This window comes from Symphalangus syndactylus, chromosome 19 (genome assembly GCF_028878055.3).
Source record: "Symphalangus syndactylus isolate Jambi chromosome 19, NHGRI_mSymSyn1-v2.1_pri, whole genome shotgun sequence".
NCBI lineage: Eukaryota > Metazoa > Chordata > Mammalia > Primates > Hylobatidae > Symphalangus > Symphalangus syndactylus.
Window position 1 is genome coordinate 9,379,204 of NC_072434.2, and position 17,321 is coordinate 9,396,524.

The following is a 17,321-nucleotide window of genomic DNA, read 5'->3' on the forward strand; positions in this document are numbered from 1 at the left end:
AGTTAAGATGTGAAATGTCTTGAACAGAACCCTCTTTTATTTTGAAGAAGAAATCGTAGACTTGGTTCACAGTTCAGGGAAAAAAAATTAATCCTTGGATTCACTTTGGGATTCAGCAAATTAACACCATTTGCTCTGGTTTGGGGTTTGAGGTTTTGGTCAAATCTGTGGGATGCAACAATTGGGGATACCCCACCCCACAGGCCCCAAGGGTGTCAGCCTCAGTGGCTCCACTTACGGGGTGGGGACAAGGAAAGACTCATCAGGGAGGACCAGGCAGGAATCGTGGTTCCCCTCAAAGCTCTGAGCGTGATCGGCCCAGGCCTGGACTGAGAAGCATCCACCCTTCCCCAGCTCAGTCTCCTCCTCAGTCTGGGCTAAGGGCTGGGCTACCTGCCTCCCCCACACCCTGGCACCACAACCCAGGGAGGAACCTCCAAGCCTAAGAGATCCAGCACATCCCCATCGGCCCTGCCCGGGTCTTCCTGAGGATCTTTCCACCTCCCCACTGCATGGGGCACTCCGAGGGCCAGTCCCCAGAATCCAGCACGGTCTACAGGCATGACCAAGGTAGATATTTAGAAATCGCCAGCACCCCCCATGCACCCCCAGCCCCAGCCCTGCCACAGACATGTTCCTTAAGGACAATCAGGCTGAAACAGGCAAGACACAGGTCCTTCCCCAGCCCTCGGGCTGAGCCTTCCAGCTTTTCACGTGTGTGTCCTGGGGCCAGAAGCACCCTCCACCCTGACCTCCAAGAGTGCCCTCTAATGCTCTCCAGGGCCAAGCCAGGCTGTATCCCTCCCATCAGCCCTAGTTCAGGGCTAGGAGTTCTAATACCTCCTTGAATTTATTATAATTTCTCTTTCATTCTTGCCTCATACTAGAATGAGAAGGCTTTGGACACACATGCCTTCAAATCCCACTTACCAGTCCTGCAGGCCCTCTGGCCTTGCTACGGCTGATCTGCAAAACCAGAATGTAACACAGGTCTCTGGGACGGCATGATGTGACATCCACAGAGCCCCTAGCTGAGCAACGCAAACAGCGGGTACCCCACGAGCCCAAGCTCTCCTTCCCCTGTCCCCGCCACCCTTGAGGATGACGCCAGCCTACAGCTCTGATGACAGACGCACATTAGGGGTATAATGAGCTTCCCAAAGGGCTAGTGTTTCCATCAACAGAGTGAGTGTGTAGATTAGTTATAATGGGAGTTACAGTTGCTACATCCACTTTTCACCAACGAACAAAATTGGTGGAACCAGAAAGGCTCCTTCCATGAAGGACCAGCAGTGATGCCCACCTTCCAGGTGAGAAGATGGAAGCACAAAGCCGCCGAGTGGCTGGCCAAGGCGGTGCAGGCAGTGGGGATGGCGCGGGGGCAGGAATTCGAGTCTGCCAGGTTCTGGGACCCAGTGGGGAGAAACACCCCGCAAATGACAGCCTCGCCTCACCAACACCTAAGCATGTTCCCAAAAGCTCTGCTCCACGGCCTGGCCATCGAACACCAGACAGACAGCCAGAGGAAAAACAACCGGGAAGGCAATAAAAACGTGTTTTTTCTTGCTAAACAAATTAGTTTACATCTGGCGATGTACAAATAAATAGAGGGGCCTCTGCAGGCCCAGACCAGACGTCTCCCAGGGCCTGGGCCCCAGTCCGATTGGACCCAGCCCCGGGCACCCGCGAGGAGCACCCTCACTTCACGCTCGCTGTCATGCCATCTCTGGGATCTGCGCGCCTCCTCACCTCTCCCTGCTTCTCTGTCATCACCTCAAGAACTGCCCGTCTGTAGGCGTTCCTCCAAGCCTTCTTCTCGCTTAAGGGAGGAACACAGTCTCTGGTGTTTGCCTCCCACCTCACTGCTGCGAGGCCTCCAAAATGTACTTTCCCCTCTGAGCCTTAGTCTCCTCAGGTGTCAAATGGAAACACTGATGTCTCCTGCCAGAGCTGTAGTGAGAATAAGATACACCTGAGGTCCCCACCACCGTGGCTAGCACTTAGAAAACAGCCCCCGAAAGTGGGGTTCCTCCACGGTTCCCTGGCACCGCCTGCTCCTTGGGAAACATACTGGCTGTGGATGGCCCAAGGCCTGTTGATCCTGGTCTTTCCTCCCCATGCCCCTGAGGCAGTGGGCACCCCCATCAGACCTGATGATGTTCCCACCAGATGTCCCCTGAGGTGCCTGCCACCCTTGCTGAGCTGCAGCTATCTGCGGATTTGAGCCGTCAGTTCTCAGGTCGCCTGGGAGTGCAGGAGGGTGGGGTGGTGGGGGGGATTTGGGAGCGGGGTGGCTGCCTCAGAATGGGCTGCAGCTATTCAACCTCCACACAGATGAAGAAACTGAGGCTCGGAGAGGTTAGATCACCTGCATGTGGCATCATTTAAAAAAAAAGCCAGGTCTCTGGACTCCTAGCACCAACAATATTTTCTAATTCACATTAATGAGAAAAAGCTGGTACCTGCCCCCCCTCCAGCCATGGATGGGGAGGTGATGGCAGAGATGTACTAAGGGCACAGAAACATCACCTACAGCCTCTCCAAGTACCAACAGCCACCATGACTGCCCAGTTCTCTTAGAACTAAAAGGCTGCTGAGTTTGAGCCCTGAGTTAAATGGATGCATCACCGGGGCGTCGCCAACTGGTACTATCAGCCAGAACACAGACAAGAACTGCTGGGAGCAGAGCAAGAGTGAGGCCTCAGCCTCAGAACGGGAGAAAGGTCTCTGACCTCAGTCTCCTTAACTGGAAATGGAAAGTACCAGACAAGCTGAACTCCAGGGTCCCTTCCCAGCCAGAGAATCTGGCTTCTATGGACCCAACCTTCCAGCCCACTTCTGCTGTCAAGTGTGGTGTGCCTGTGGTCTGGGTTCCCAGGGAGCAAACCTAAAACCAGCCCCTGGCTGCTCCTTCCCTATGACCCCTCCACAGCCTGGGAGGTCACCCCCCACCTCTCATGTCCTCTTCCCACCAGGCCCAGGTCTGAAGTTGGGCTCATGGCCACTGCAGCTGCCGGCGTTCTTAGATGAAGCGGGGAAACACGGGGGAGCAAGCTTACATCCCACTTCATCTCCCTCCACTACCTCCAGGCCACCCTGGACCTCTGATGGGAGGGGGAAGGGGCCCACTATGAGGGGGAACGGGCAGGAGAGAGGGAGGTGGCAGCCACAAGTGCCCCCAGCAGCAGCCGCATGACTGTGGGAGCTGGGCCTGCAATTAAAATAAACCCCAAAACAGCCTTAAAATAACTACAAGGCATTTCAAGAAGATTGTATTGTTGAATTTACTGTTTGTTTACTGAGACAATCCGAGTTGGGTTTCAGATGAAAGTAGGAGGGAGACCAGATGTGAGGCTGAACGTCTGACCTGAAGCATCTGCTGCTCCAGGAGGAGCCCAGGAAAAAGGGTCAGCCCAGAGAGAGGCAGTGAAGACTCAGAGACTCAGACCCCTGCCCAAACCACAGGCTGCCTGGCCCCTCCTGTTCGGGCCCCAGAAAGCCACTTGCCCCATTTACACAGAGCCCAGGGAGGGCTACTGAGAGCCACAGTGTCCCAGAGAGAAGTCTGAGCTGCAGAACCACAGAGATGAGAGCTCGAAGTCAGCCATGCCTCCTGGACAGGCCCTTTGGCTGCTCTGAGCATGCTTCCTTGGGACAGCAATCACTCCTGCCTTCTGGCACTGCTGGGAGGAGGGCCTGGGGAGGGCTGGAAAGCCCCTGTAGCATGCTGATACACGGTGGACAATGCTGGCCCGACTTTTTGACTTCTCTCTCCAGCTCGTCGGTCCTTTCTTGTAAAGAGGATACTTAGAGCTGAAAACCAACAGCTCCTACCCACACCTGAGGCAGCCTGACCTTGGAAAGGCCACCCCATGTTCTTGTGGCACACAGGCTGCCCCCAAATATGGAAGCAGTAATGGAGACCCCTGTTTCCTTACCGACCCCATCCAGGTCACATGTCTTTGAACTCCTCAAGGTCAGGTGCCAGGATGAATTCTCCAGATCCCCAGTCCCCAGCCCAAATGTCTGTTGAATGAAGGAGAGAGAAGGCAGGGAGGGAGGCAGGTCTCCACTCACAGGGAGATTCTAAAGGACCTAGACTGTCTCAGCCACTAACAGCTTAAAAAAAATTCAGATCAAATATGGCATTTGTCCTTAACATCTTCATAAGGAAAGGCAAGGAGGGAGATTTCCATCACATGAGCCTCATAGATAGGAACACGGAGGCCCAAAACAATTAAGAAAATGTACTTTCCTGTCCACAAACCCCTGCTTTTTGGCAGGAAGTAGAGACTATCATCTATGCCATGAATGTGGGGCCCACCACTCAGTGGCACCAGTACCAGTTCTGGGGTGAAAGGGGACAGCCACAGACCTCTGCTCCTGACACAGCTGTGTCACCACGGGCAAGATACTTAACCTCTCTGAGCCTCTTCCTCCTCTTGCAAAAGATGAATAATAAAGCCCCTCACCTTGACAACATTAAATAACAGAAGGGAAAGTGTTCTGTGAACTGTAGACCACATGGAAATGTGATCCTCAGAAGATGTAATAATCATCCTGTTAATATCAGAGAAGGTTTTAAAACTCACGTGGTCAGAAAACAAATCCTATTTGGGGGAATAGGTGTGATGCTCCTACTGTCTGCTGAATGAATGAGTGAATGAATGAAAGACACTCCAAAACCAAAGCCATTCGGGTCATCTGAGTTTATTCTAAAACTGATTCTCCCTACTAAGCAGCAGGAATAAAATATCAGATCTAATCCCACAGCTGTCTAAATGAGCAGGGTGAGACGTATCTGAAGATGCAGAACTGACTGTGGACAAGAGCTTTACCCTTCACTGTGCCCAGGGTGAACTTCTCCACAAGACGGCACACGTGTGGCCACTGCCCAACACATCTACCCTGAGCAGACACTGGCCAGATGATCTCAACCCTGGACACAGCCGGGTCAGTGTTTCCAGGGCCTTCAGCCTGACTGCACTGATACTATCTGCCAGGGTCAGAGAGAGGATGCGGGCCCCTCTTCTCGGCCTTAGGTCCACGCAAGCCTCTGAAATTAAGTTAAAGAGGAAAACCCCAGCACTCCTCCACTGCTCCGTGATCCACACTGGCACCTTCTTTTCTGAGTTCGTGGCTGCGTGAAGACGCATGCCCAGCTGTCAGTACCTAGGCTGGGTTATGACTAGATGGCATACTCTTCTCCAGGGCTGCTCGTCAGAACCAGGGCTGCAGCCTGAGGTGCGCTGAGACGGGGCCAGCCACAGTTGTCTAACAAGGCAGAGTTTCAGGGCCTAGTCATCTGCTGCCTGCATCACTACCGCCGCCCCTCACTGGCCGCCCTGCTCCCAGGACAATGCCAAGTACGGAGGGATATACTGGCTGGAGCCAGAAAGGGGCCTGGACCCAAGTCAGAGACAAGGGAGAATTCCTGTAAAACTGTGAGTAAAATGGGAGAAGTGGATGCCACCAGGCTGGACAGTCACAGGCAGCCAAAAAACAGAGCATTCATATTCTCTCTGCTGACAAAGCAGGGGACTGGACTTCCTGCAGCTTCCATAGCTCCAGGATGGCTATTTCTTTTCCAGGACTACTAAGGAGAGGCAGGAAAAGGGCCTGAGCCCACCAGTGGTAACCACCCCACAAAGACTTGTGAAGCCCCCACTTTGCTCTAGGTGCGTGGGACACAGGAGGACCTACCCTTAGAGCTGAGATGCATTCGAGGCTGCTGTGGGTGGGTGGAGCAACTGGCGCTGAACCCCCTCTTCTCCTCCCCCATCCTCTTCCTCTGTAGAGCCATCTGCACCCAGCCGGCAATACGTTCCTGCTCTCGGGGGCCTTCTGTGACCGTTTCCCCTCCCCTCCTGCTACACTCTGTGCTGAGTTTATACTACACTAACTTAAACCACTTAGTAGGCTACTTTGCAAGTGTTCTTAATCTTTCAACTAATTCGTCGGCTCTTAGAAAATAAAGTAAATTTGAAATTGCTGTGCTGCATGCAATAAACTCTTGGCATCTGGCCAGCAGGGGCCAGATTCCGCACCAGCCCTGCACAGATGCTTCCTGTTGTAAAGGTGAGGCGCCCCTCTGCCTCTACACAGCCCGCTCACCACTGGACTCCGACTCCAACTCCAGACCCGCTTGCAGCCATGCATTCTTCACTCCTTCAGCCGTCCAGCAAGCAGCCGCTAACACAGCTGACACCTGGTGGCAGGTTGTGTGTTAGGCATGAAGGAGTGGGGGGATGAAAGGTGCATCAGGCACAGTCCCTGCATCCCTGCATCCCTGAGAGGAGCTCACACTCTGGTGGGGGGAATGGCCCTCTCGTTCTGTAGATGTGACTGAAGTAAGCTGAACGTAATCAGAACAGGGCCTTCCTGTGCAGGTTATCTCTCAATATGTGTCCCCATAAGGGATGCTGAGGCACAGGCAGATGGCAAGGGCCCTGGCAGAGACCCTAAGTGCTGGCGTTGCAAGTTGGTAGCTCTTCGCTTATTAGAATACACCCACGCTTCTGTCTGAACTGATTCTTCAGGGGGCAATAATGCAGAGCCGGGGGCAGGCAAGGAGAGAAAGGCTTAGGAGAGGCCCCGTCGCCATTGGTTAATCTAGGAGGAGCTGCCTTTCATAACAAGTATGCAGCAGTAGCTCATTCAATCAGACCAGAGTAGGAAGGAAACTCGAAGATTATCTCAGACAACTCTGCCATTTTACAGATAGAGGGACTGTGGCCCCTAACTGTATGATGAGCTAAACAGATGTCCCTGCCTTGAGCTCAGCACCTAGTGAGGGGTCAGAGAGCAATCAAGGAACCACACGAATAATACACGATCAACTCTGTTAGACACATGAAGGGGGTATACATCGGAGAGGAATCAGGAAGTCTTCCCTGTAGAAGTAGCATGAACTGAGACATGAAGAATGAGGAAATAGTGAGCAAAGGCTGCAGCAAAGGAAGGGAGAGGATTCCAGGTCAAGGGAATGCTCTGTGCAAAGCACTGAGGCAGAGGGTGGCACAGTGCTTTCGAAGGAAAGGAAAGAAGGTGAGTTCAGTCCTGGCATACGGAGTCTGGGGTCCCACTTCTGGCAGACGCATTCCTGGCTCCCCACCTGCACTGTGGATATACACCGTGAACACCTCCTGAACGTCTACCAACGGCCAGGTGCTCATCCGAGCGCTCACACTCAGTAACTCCCTAACGGGCATCCTCATACCAGGTGAATGTGATTACAACCGCAGGCAGGCAGTCCCCAGAGCCTGAGTCCCCGAACCAAAGGCCTCCTAACTTGTGGAGCACAATGACCATGAGCAGAGACTACGGTGTCAAAGAATCCTGCGTCCAAGCCCCAGCCCTGCTTCTGATTATCTGCATGACCCTGGGGGAGGTACTCTATCTCTGCGGACCTCATCTGTGAAATGGGGAGAATGAGGGCACCACGTACTTCAGAGAGTCCTCACGTGGATCACACAAGATCATCCACATAAATCAGCACTGTGTCTGGCACACAGCACGCATCAAGGATGTTAGCAGGTACTAGCCTTAGCTCTTCTGTTTCTAGCCCTAGCAGAAGACCTGGCACAGGCAGGCATGTGGAATGAAAGAGTGACCGAGGTGCCCGGTAAATGCTTGTCAGGAATGGAGTGTCGCAGCGCTGAATTGGGTACCCTGGGGAGGTAACGAGCACCTGTCAAGAGAGACCCTCAAGCACACGGTGGGTGGTCACTTGCTGGAGATGCTGCAGAAGGGATTTGTGCATTGGGAGGACGTGGACTCGAGGACAAGGGCTTTGTACAGTCCTTGCCAGGCTTGAGACTCAACCCCGCCTGCCAGAGCGCGGACAATTTTATGGAGCTCAGTTTCTTAATCACCTTATTCTGCTGGGGCTTAGAGTGGAATCTTTTCCCCAAATTGGACATTTATGGGGCTGGAGTAGAGACGGAGAGCAGGACGGATGAAGTGTCCACATTCCAGCTGGGAGGTTAAGGGCTTTTGTGTTCCTTCCTTCTAAACTCCAAAGTTCCCAGCCAGGCCTGGGGGTGTCCATGTCTCCCTCAGATGGGCAGGGCATTCCTGGGTCCATGTTCTCCCCACCCCCAAGATATTTGCAGTCCAGCTCCTCCTGCCCTCTCTGGAGGGAGCCAGGCTGCTAGAACCTCAGGGCCTCCCCAGAACTCAACACAGGGCTGGCGCCCAGAAGGTGTTGTGTATTTATGGAATGTGTGAACCAAATTCAGCCGATTTTCCTAACCCTGGGAAAGCGTGGGAAAACCTAGAAGCCTCTAGGGGTCTCCCTGCTCCCTCTGACTCCTGGGCTTTCTGTGGTCAAAACCAGCCTGGGCCCCTTAAGATTGTGCATGGGGACCACTGCAGGTGACAGGTGAGCCTCACTTCACACTGTGAGGTGAAGCAACAAGTAGAGGTCGAAGCCACCAGGGTGGGTGGCTGTTCAGAGAATCTTGCTCTCACAAAAGAAATGGAGGGCCCTCCAGTACCTCCTGAAGCACAGTTTGGTTTCTGTCACTACCTCAAATCAACAACTTTCAGTGGCTCACTAGTGCCCACAGGGTCACGTCCAGGCTCTTCAGCCTGGCACTCATTCCCTTCTTCCCTGCCATGCATCTCCTTCATACAGCTCCCACACCAGCCTGGCAGGCCACCTACCTCTCCTCTCCTCCTGGCCAGCAGATTCCCAGCACCCCTACACCATGACTCCCTCTCAGCAGAAGTCCCGGGCCTGCTTTAGGGCAGGCAAGTGGAGCCTGGCTTGCTGTGTGGCTTCAGGGAATTGGCTCTGCCCAGATTAGTGAATCCACTCTGCCCAGCCCTGAGCTAGAAACAGAGGACACAGAGAGTCATGCTGCCATCAAGAGACTCACGGGAGGGGAGACAAGCCAGAGCACTGAGGCTGTGGGGACCCAGAAGAGACACCTGACCTGGGCTGGAAGTCAGGGAAGGCTTCCTGGAGGAGATGCTGGCAGAGTTCTGGGAGGGAAACAGAAGGAAGAAGAGGGTGGGGAGGCATTTCCTCCAGCAAAAAGGCCATGAGCAAGCAGGTAAAGGTGAAAGACAGCAAGGCTGGTGTCCTGGCTGGCCTCTGCCAATGCCCAGCTCACAGGAGCACTCCCCATCCAGGGGCCACAGAGAAGGAGACTAGACAGCACGCAGCTGACCCTACATGCTGCCATACACCCCTGCACCTTCACTCCCACTGGAGCTCGCGGACATACCATTCCTTGTGGCCGCCCCGCCGCGGAGGACCGCGTCCCCAGAGCGCCGTGGTGTCTGCGCTGCCGGGCGCGATCTGTTATTATCCCCCGTCAGCGCTGCCGGCCTGTGTACATTCCTCCGTAATGAGTCTGACCTCCTCGGCAATGTTTAATCAGAGCCTAATCGACGCTGGCTTTGATCTGCTGCATTTTCTGCAAAAACCCTGGTACCTGATTTTTACAATCTGATTAGCAGGCTGACTCTCCGAAGCCAAAATTACCCTGAGTTGCAGAGATCCCTGCTGAGTTCTTTGTGTTTTTTCCCCTCTCTTCCAACAAGTTATTTCCTGAGACAACTGTCACTTCCCTCCTTGCCTGTGACTGTCTCCCTCACCCTCAGCTTTCACATCCAGTCAGTTGTCAGGTCTCAAATAGTGGGTCCTAACCCATCCCCTCCTCTCCTTCAGCACTGGCCACCGCTACCACGGTCTGAGGCTCCTGCCCCTGACTGGCCCTTCAATCTGTCCTCCATCCCACAGCCAGATCTGCTGGGAGCCGCTGCAACTGTGCCGAGCCATCTGGCCTCAGGAACTGCTCCCTGCTGAGCCCTCCAGCCAGCCTGTGGCCAGCCCCACCTCAGATTCTCCCCACTCCCTCTCATGCATGGGTTCCGTCAGAAACCTGCCCTACCCCTCTGCCCCGGCCCTTCCTCTAGTTTCCTCTCCCCGTCATCCACCAGGCTGCTCACTGGCCCCTCTCCACTCCCGCAGCCATGATCCCAGCTGCCCACCTATGGCCATTGTTCCTTCCATCTCTCCCACCAGACTGCAAAGCCCCTTTAGGAGGTTCACTTTCGTGCTCCACTGTTTCCCCAAGGAGCAGAGCTATGACTGCCCTGAAGCTGGGTACTCAGTAAATCAGGGAGGGAGGGAGGGAGGGAGGGAGGAAGGAAGGAAGGAAGGAAGGAAGGAAGGAAGGAAGGAAGGAAGGAAGGAAGGAAGGAAGATTCCCTTGCAGCCCATTCTGGAGGCAGCGCACTGCCAAGTCAGATCATAGCCCCTTCTTATCTTTCAGCTCCACACGGCACAATTCTCCCCTCTGGCTCAGCCTACTCCACTTTCCACCAGCCCCCTGGCCTCTCTGATGGAGGACATTGCTTTGTTCTCATCCACAGTGCTTTTTCCCTCCAAAGTGGGAAAGAAGGTTCGGAAAGAGAGCAGAGGTCCTTGTGAACACAGGAAAATGGTCCTTGCTTGGTTGGTGGCAGACCCTGAGCTGGGCCCTGGAGGCACAGATAAATCAGATCCTCTCCCTCTCCTTGGGAAGCTCACAGACTGTGAGGGGAGGCAGCGAGGGGAGCAGATAAACTGGAACGCAGGGAAGACAGTGCTCATCTCTGGCCAGGGGAACTGACTCTGCTTGAAAGAAACAGGAAGGAGTCCAAAAGGGAGCATCTGAGCTGGGTTTAAGAGAGAAATAGGAGCTCTCCAGCCAAGAAAAGAGCGACCACGCAAAGGCACAGAAGCATGAGAACATGTGGTGGGTTCAAAGAATGCGAAATGTTCCGGGTGGCCTGAACGGTGGCGGGGTGGGGCAATACGTTTGCTGTGGCCAGATCGCCAAGGGCCTTGTCCACCATGCTAGGGAGATGGGACTGTGGCCTGCAGGATCACCATACCTAACACCTAACTGAACTTCCTGACAGTGTTGAGCCCTTTCTTTGCCCTGGTACATGGTGGATTCCAGAGCTGTGTATAGGAGGCTCCCAAGAGCTACCCCACTGCCAGTGAGGCCACTGAGGCTCAGAGAGGCCAAGTGACTTGGCCGAGGTCACACAGCCTCCGAGGCGCAGAACATGGACTGGAACCCAGAATCTCCTGAAGTTAAGGAAAGGTTTTCCCAAGATGGAGGCAAACGAGAGAATCACAGTGGGAGCAGAACCAGAGCCAAGCAGGAGAGCTGGACTTGGGGTGGGAGCAGAACAAGAGCCAAGCAGGAGAGCTGGACTTGGAAGGGGCCGCTCACCTCTTGGACGGAGGAGGAGGGAAGTAGTCCCAGCTCCCAAGGCCTTTCATACCCTGCAAGGCATCACCTGCCCACCTGGGTCTCTCAGATATTTTTGGGGGGTGGGCAGTGGAAGGAAAGAACAGTCTCCTAAGGGCTTCCCATGGAGTTCTTTCACTAATTATTTACTCCCAGCCATTCTAAGGAGACTCTGAGACAACATCTATCACCTGGTCCAACCAGCCAGCCCCACTTTACCAAGCCCATGTTAGGCCTTGTACAGTTGAGCCCCCACAATAACTCCTCATGGAAGACCCGAGTACATCCCCGCTCTCCTCACCCTGTGAGAGCCGAGGAGCTTCCTGAAGGGCCCCCTGCTGTCGGATGGTTCTGTGCGTTCTCTTCCCCAAGCCACAAGGTCTGCTTACATGCAACGGGTCCTCCCAGCTAGGAAGGGGCAGTGCCAGGTCAGAGGTCCCGCCGCCCACCACCCAGCCAGGGTCTTCCCATAGCATCTGGCCACCTCCTTTACGAAGGGATGGATGGTGGGCAGGAGTTCTGGCTAACAGGGGTTCCAGTTAACCGGGTATCACAAGGTTTTCTCTGCCTCAGGCCCCCATGTCACCAGGGGACAGTGACAACTGCTCCCACTTGTGCAAGCTCCCAGGCACAGGTGCTTGACCTCCCCGCATCTCTCACCCCAATTCAGGGAGCTGGTGGCGTCCACCACATCATAGATGAGGAAGAGTCCTAGACGCAAGCGGGCCCGGCTGTGCCCCTAGCCCCACCTCAAGCCCGGAGGACCCAGCCCCTGGCCCTCTCTGGAGCCATCAGGATCACCGTGCTGTGCTGTCGAGGCTGAGGAACCGGGGCTGCCTCGCTGGAGGCCAGACTGGCCCTGCCCCAGCGCGTTTCCTGCTCGGCAGGCTGTGGCCCTGTGTGTGGCGTGCTGACACCCGCTCGGTCCCTGATTCAAGACGAGCACCTCACCAGACTCATTCGTTTCTGTTTTCTCTGCAAACATCCCCACGGGCTCATCGCTCCCTCCTGTGCCCAGGAATGCGAGTGTGGGCTCATGGGGGATAAATCCGTCTGAGTCTGTATTTTGACTAGTCCCTACAAAATGTGCTCTGAGCACTTTGCAGGGGAGAGGTGGGGAAAGGGGAAGAGGTGGCGGGTGGAAGGGGGCTCTCCCCTCGTGCAGCTGTGCAGTCCTGCTGAGCCAGGGACTAGGGACTACACCCAGTCCCCCAGCCTCTGTGCCACCTTTCCTACCACCCTCTCTGCTCTCCCGCCCATTCCTTAGTGCCCGAGCCAAATGACCCCTCCTCCACAAAGACTTCCCTGGTCTCCCGACTGGGAACTTCCCTGGTCTCCCGACTGGGAACTAGGATGTCCTTCCCGAGCTCCACAGCACACTCCTCCTCCCTGGTCTCACGCTGATGGGTGATTGTCTTGCTTTCCCCAGGAAACCCTGAGCTCCTCCAGGGCAGGCCCACAGCCCCTATACGGTGTCATGTACAAGAAGAGGTGCTAAGGGAAAACCTGCTAAATAAGTACAGTTTTTAAATTGGTTTTTGTGTGGGGGGGATGTTTTCTGGTGAAAACCAGAAAACCTGCCAGAAAAATTCTAAAAGGGCTGCACCACTCGTTTTTCCATTTTTACTGAGTGCCTGATCTTGCCCAATGGCAGCGAATTCATTTGGGGGCACCTTGAGGACACCTGCTGGCAGAATTCATGAAAGCCCAAGAGTACACCAGAGGCACCAGCCACACCCCTAGGCCAGACTCTGGGCCAGGCATGGCTGGGGAATAAAAACGTCACAGTAGTCTTGGAACTGCAGGGTCCACATTCTTCCTCAAGCCCCCTGCTTTCAATAGCACTTTGTGGATGACTGAGCACGTTCTCTCAGGTCGTTTGATGTCCTGCCTCCTGAGTCTCATTTTCTCAGGTGAAAACAGGGGTTAATCATTGCTGCCCTGCCTGCCTCTCTGGACGACTGAGGGAGAGACGGCCCTGGCACTCTGAACAGCACTGGACAGCACAGGCTGCACCACAGTGTCCTGCTTGTTCTGTCACGTCCATTGCCAGATGCAGATGTTGAAGCCAAGAGGTGCTGTGGTTAAAGTGTCCTTTCTCTACCCTCCAAACTGACCATTTGGCAGCCAGTTCAGGCAGAGGCCATTTGAGATTTGGTTCCTGAAGCAGCCCCTGCCATGTCTCATATGAGGCCAGTGGAAGCCACCCCAGCTGTGTCCTGCAGCACAGGTCTTCACAGAACGAGGGCCTTGGAGACCACCCTGTTCCCCATCATGTGATGATGGGGGCAGTGGAGCCTGGGGCAGTGAGCCATCCCTGCCTGTGGCCCTGAAGATGCGGTGCCGTGGTGCTGAGCGTTGCTGGGCGGTGAGGCTCCCTGGCCTGATGCCATCACTGTGCACATGTGGCTGATGTTTGATTCCTGTTCTTCACCGTTTCTAGCCTATGCTGGGGACCCAGAGATAAATCAGCTTCAGGCATGACGCAGGGAGCTCACAGCAGAGGGGGCAGGCCACCGGGTGGTTACACTCCACCCTCACAGGGTGGGGCAGGTTAAGAGACCAGTTCAAAGGTACAGTTGGTCCATGCACCTCAACACTCATTCAACAGACATTAGAAAGAGAGACGTGGAGAGTTTCAATTCAGAGCAGTAAGTGCTATGATGGAGCGAAGCAGGGGGCAGTGGGCGTACAGAGGAGCCACAGCCCAGTCAGAGGGAAGAAGGCCTCAGAGGCTTCACAGAGGCACCATCTGCCTGGGCAGGACTCACAGCAGCTGCCCTCCTTCCCCAGGCAAGAAGCATTTACCCCGGCTGGGCTCTGGTTCCAGTCCTCCCTCCTGGCTGCAGCCCTCCACCGTCTACCAAGTTGACCCACCTGTTGAGTTCCATGTATCTTCCCAACCAGAAACATCCTGAGCTGAGAGTCAGCCAGACCAGAGCAAGTGACCACAGAGACAGGGAGTCCCAGCAAGATCTGCGCTGTGACCTTTCTGCCTGAGAACAGTAGAAGGCAAGTGCTCAAGAGGTCTTCACTCTCAACACTTAGCCCAAACAAAGACTTACTTCTCCATTTGGCCACAGGCAATACCAATGCCCTGTGTGACGCTGGGCAAACCGTGCCCCTCTCTGGGCCCACAGCAACAGCCTGAGACCAGACATCTCCTGTCCAGGAGTGTGGCATCTGTGATGTGTTACCCTCAACCAGGCCCCTCTGAGCGGCATCTCAGCGCCCATTACTGGCCCCTGCAGATGAGGTCCCAGGAGCTCAGCCTGGCCCTCAGGCCCCTGGCCCTTGCCAGCCTTCACTTGCCCACATGTGCCCTTCAGAGCCGGTTTATCCCTGTCCACTTTGCACCTCTGGGCTACATGTAGTGAGTGGAATGCCTTTCCCCTCCCTGTCAGGCCAACACAAGCCTATCTCTTCCCAAATGAAGCTCTCTCACACCTTGCACTGGGCTCCCTGACCCTGAGTCACACTGTGTGGTCATTATCTGATACCCGGTGGCCTGCCCCCTCTGCTGTGAGCTCCCTGCGTCATGCCTGAAGCTGATTTATCTCTGGGTCCCCAGCATAGGCTAGAAACGGTGAAGAACAGGAATCAAACATCAGCCACATGTGCACAGTGATGGCATCAGGCCAGGGAGCCTCACCGCCCAGCAACGCTCAGCACCACGGCACCGCATCTTCAGGGCCACAGGCAGGGATGGCTCACTGCCCCAGGCTCCACTGCCCCCATCAGCACATGATGGGGAACAGGGTGGTCTCCAAGGCCCTCGTTCTGTGAAGACCTGTGCTGCAGGACACAGCTGGGGCGGCTTCCACTGGCCTCATATGGGACATGGCAGGGGCTGCTTCAGGAACCAAATCTCAAATGGCCTCTGCCTGAACTGGCCGCCAAATGGTCAGTTTGGAGGGTAGAGAAAGGACACTTTAACCACAGCACCTCTTGGCTTCAACATCTGCATCTGGCAACGGACGTGACAGAACAAGCAGGACACTGTGGTGCAGCCTGTGCTGTCCAGTGCTGTTCAGAGTGCCAGGGCCGTTTCTCCCTCAGTTGTCCAGAGAGGCAGGCAGGGCAGCAATGATTAACCCCTGTTTTCACCTGAGAAAATGAGACTCAGGAGGCAGGACATTTGAACTGGCCTTAACAGACAGAGAAAGAGGAAAGGGCATTCCAGCAGAAAGGTTGGCATCACTGGAAACAGGTGATGATGTCGATGTGAGAACTGTCCAAGGGTGTGGCTGGAGCAGGAATAATAAAAACCAGGTGCCACTCCAACCGCTTTGCATAAATCTAGACGTGTAATCCTCATAACAACCCCTTGAGGTGGATACAATTATGTCCCCCTTTTTACAGCTGAAGCAACTGAAGCACAAGTAACCTTCCTGAGGCTGTCCAGCTAGCAGTGAAGGAGCAGGCACGAGGCAAACCCAGGTTGCAGGGTCCACATTCCTCCTCAAGCACTTGCCCACACTGCCTCTCAAAAAGGAAGGGAGAGGCCAGGCACCGCGGCTCATGCCTATAATCCCAACACTTTGGGAGGCTGAGTCAGGAGGATCACTCAAGGCCAGGAGTTCAAGGCCAGCCTGGGCAACACAGCAAGACCTCCATCTCTACAAAAAAATGTGTAGAGATTCAGGCTAGGGCAAACTCCCGCTGTGTCCCTCTCCAGCTGCACCCACAGTGGGGGCTTCAGTGCCCAGGCCCAGCCTCTCTCACCACCTGCTGCCCACAGACCCCAGTCTGACCCAGCCCTGCCCATCTCATCATCCCCCCTCCCACCGCCACAGGAGCCACACATGAACCTAAATCCATGTCCCTCAAAGTCTGGCCTTCTGCCTGTTGCCCACAGAATCTTGGGCCCACCCTGGACTCCATGAGCAGAATCACCGGAGATGATGAGGCCTGGGAGGACCCCGGGCCCCGGATTCCAGATTCGCAAGGACTGGGAGGAGCTGAGCCCCCTGCTGCTCTATATGCTCTCCCACGTCCATGCGCTCCTCCACCACTGCTCCTCCTCCATCCCCTCTCCCAACAACCCCCTCGCCTGGAGCTTCCACACCTTTTCCACCAGCCACTCCCTGCAGCCACTCAGCCAGCATCAAATCATACACTGGCTGAGCTTCGGATTTGTTAATAAAGGGTCCTTCATTTCTGCACAGCTCCACCTTACTGAATTTGCAGTTTCTCTAAATGGCCTCTATATTCCTTTCATGGCCAATCCTGACCTCCCTCCTACCCCCACTCCAACCCAGAGTCGCACCCACCCAGCATTACCAGGTTCCACAGTTAAACCAACTCCGCCCCAGTGACTGTCTCTGAAAGCATAGAGAGATGTATATTACCATTACTCTAGTCCCACCATGGCAGCAGCAAGGCCCGTATGGATAGGGGTCGTGGAGGAGCGGGGAGTTCCACACTTATAATCTGATCTGGAGACGGTGTCTGGAAATTTCACGCCCAGCCTGCAGCCCACTCTGCAGTTCTCCCTATCTCTGTTAAATACCTGACCCCTCAAACTGCCTCCCTTTTTCCTAACACAAGCTTTCTTTTCCTTCTCATCCAACCTCTCTTTTTCCCCAACTGAAGAGAGGATTTGAAATGCTATTTCTAAAACTACTATAGAACAATAAAGCCCCTTTTGAACTAAGCACACCATGTAATGAGGCTTAAACTCACTGCCAGATTCAGCAACCTGGAGCTCAACCCTATGTCATATCCTTCCTCAAAAGCCCTCCACGGCTCCCCACTGCCTGAAGAGTAAATGGATTCAACACAACCATAAAATAGCAAGTGGTGTCCAATGTACTTGAGATGTGTGTGGAAAGAATGTAGTAATAACGTGAAGGGTGTAACGATAACAATAAACATAGCTAGCAACTATTGAGCACTTACTATGTGCTTTACACTCATTAATACGTTACCCTACAGGGTTACAGTAACCTTCACCCAGCCTCGCCAGGTGGGTGCCACTATTGTCCCTGATTTAGAGTTTGGGGTTGTGCTGAGAAACGGGGCTTCCAGCAGCCCCGTTTCTCAGCCACTGTGGGTGTAGCTGGG

General features: G+C 54.6%; 1 protein-coding gene and 1 non-coding gene across 6 annotated transcripts in view; both read right to left on the bottom strand.

The window, feature by feature from the left end:
* GLIS1 (GLIS family zinc finger 1) overlaps positions 1-17,321 on the bottom strand; it is a 237,084-nt gene that overhangs the window by 172,735 nt on the left and 47,028 nt on the right. The gene's annotated exons all lie outside the window — the stretch shown is intronic.
* LOC129459065 (U7 small nuclear RNA) lies at positions 12,803-12,866 on the bottom strand. The gene has a single exon (XR_008649877.1). It is a non-coding gene; the product is annotated as a U7 small nuclear RNA (small nuclear RNA).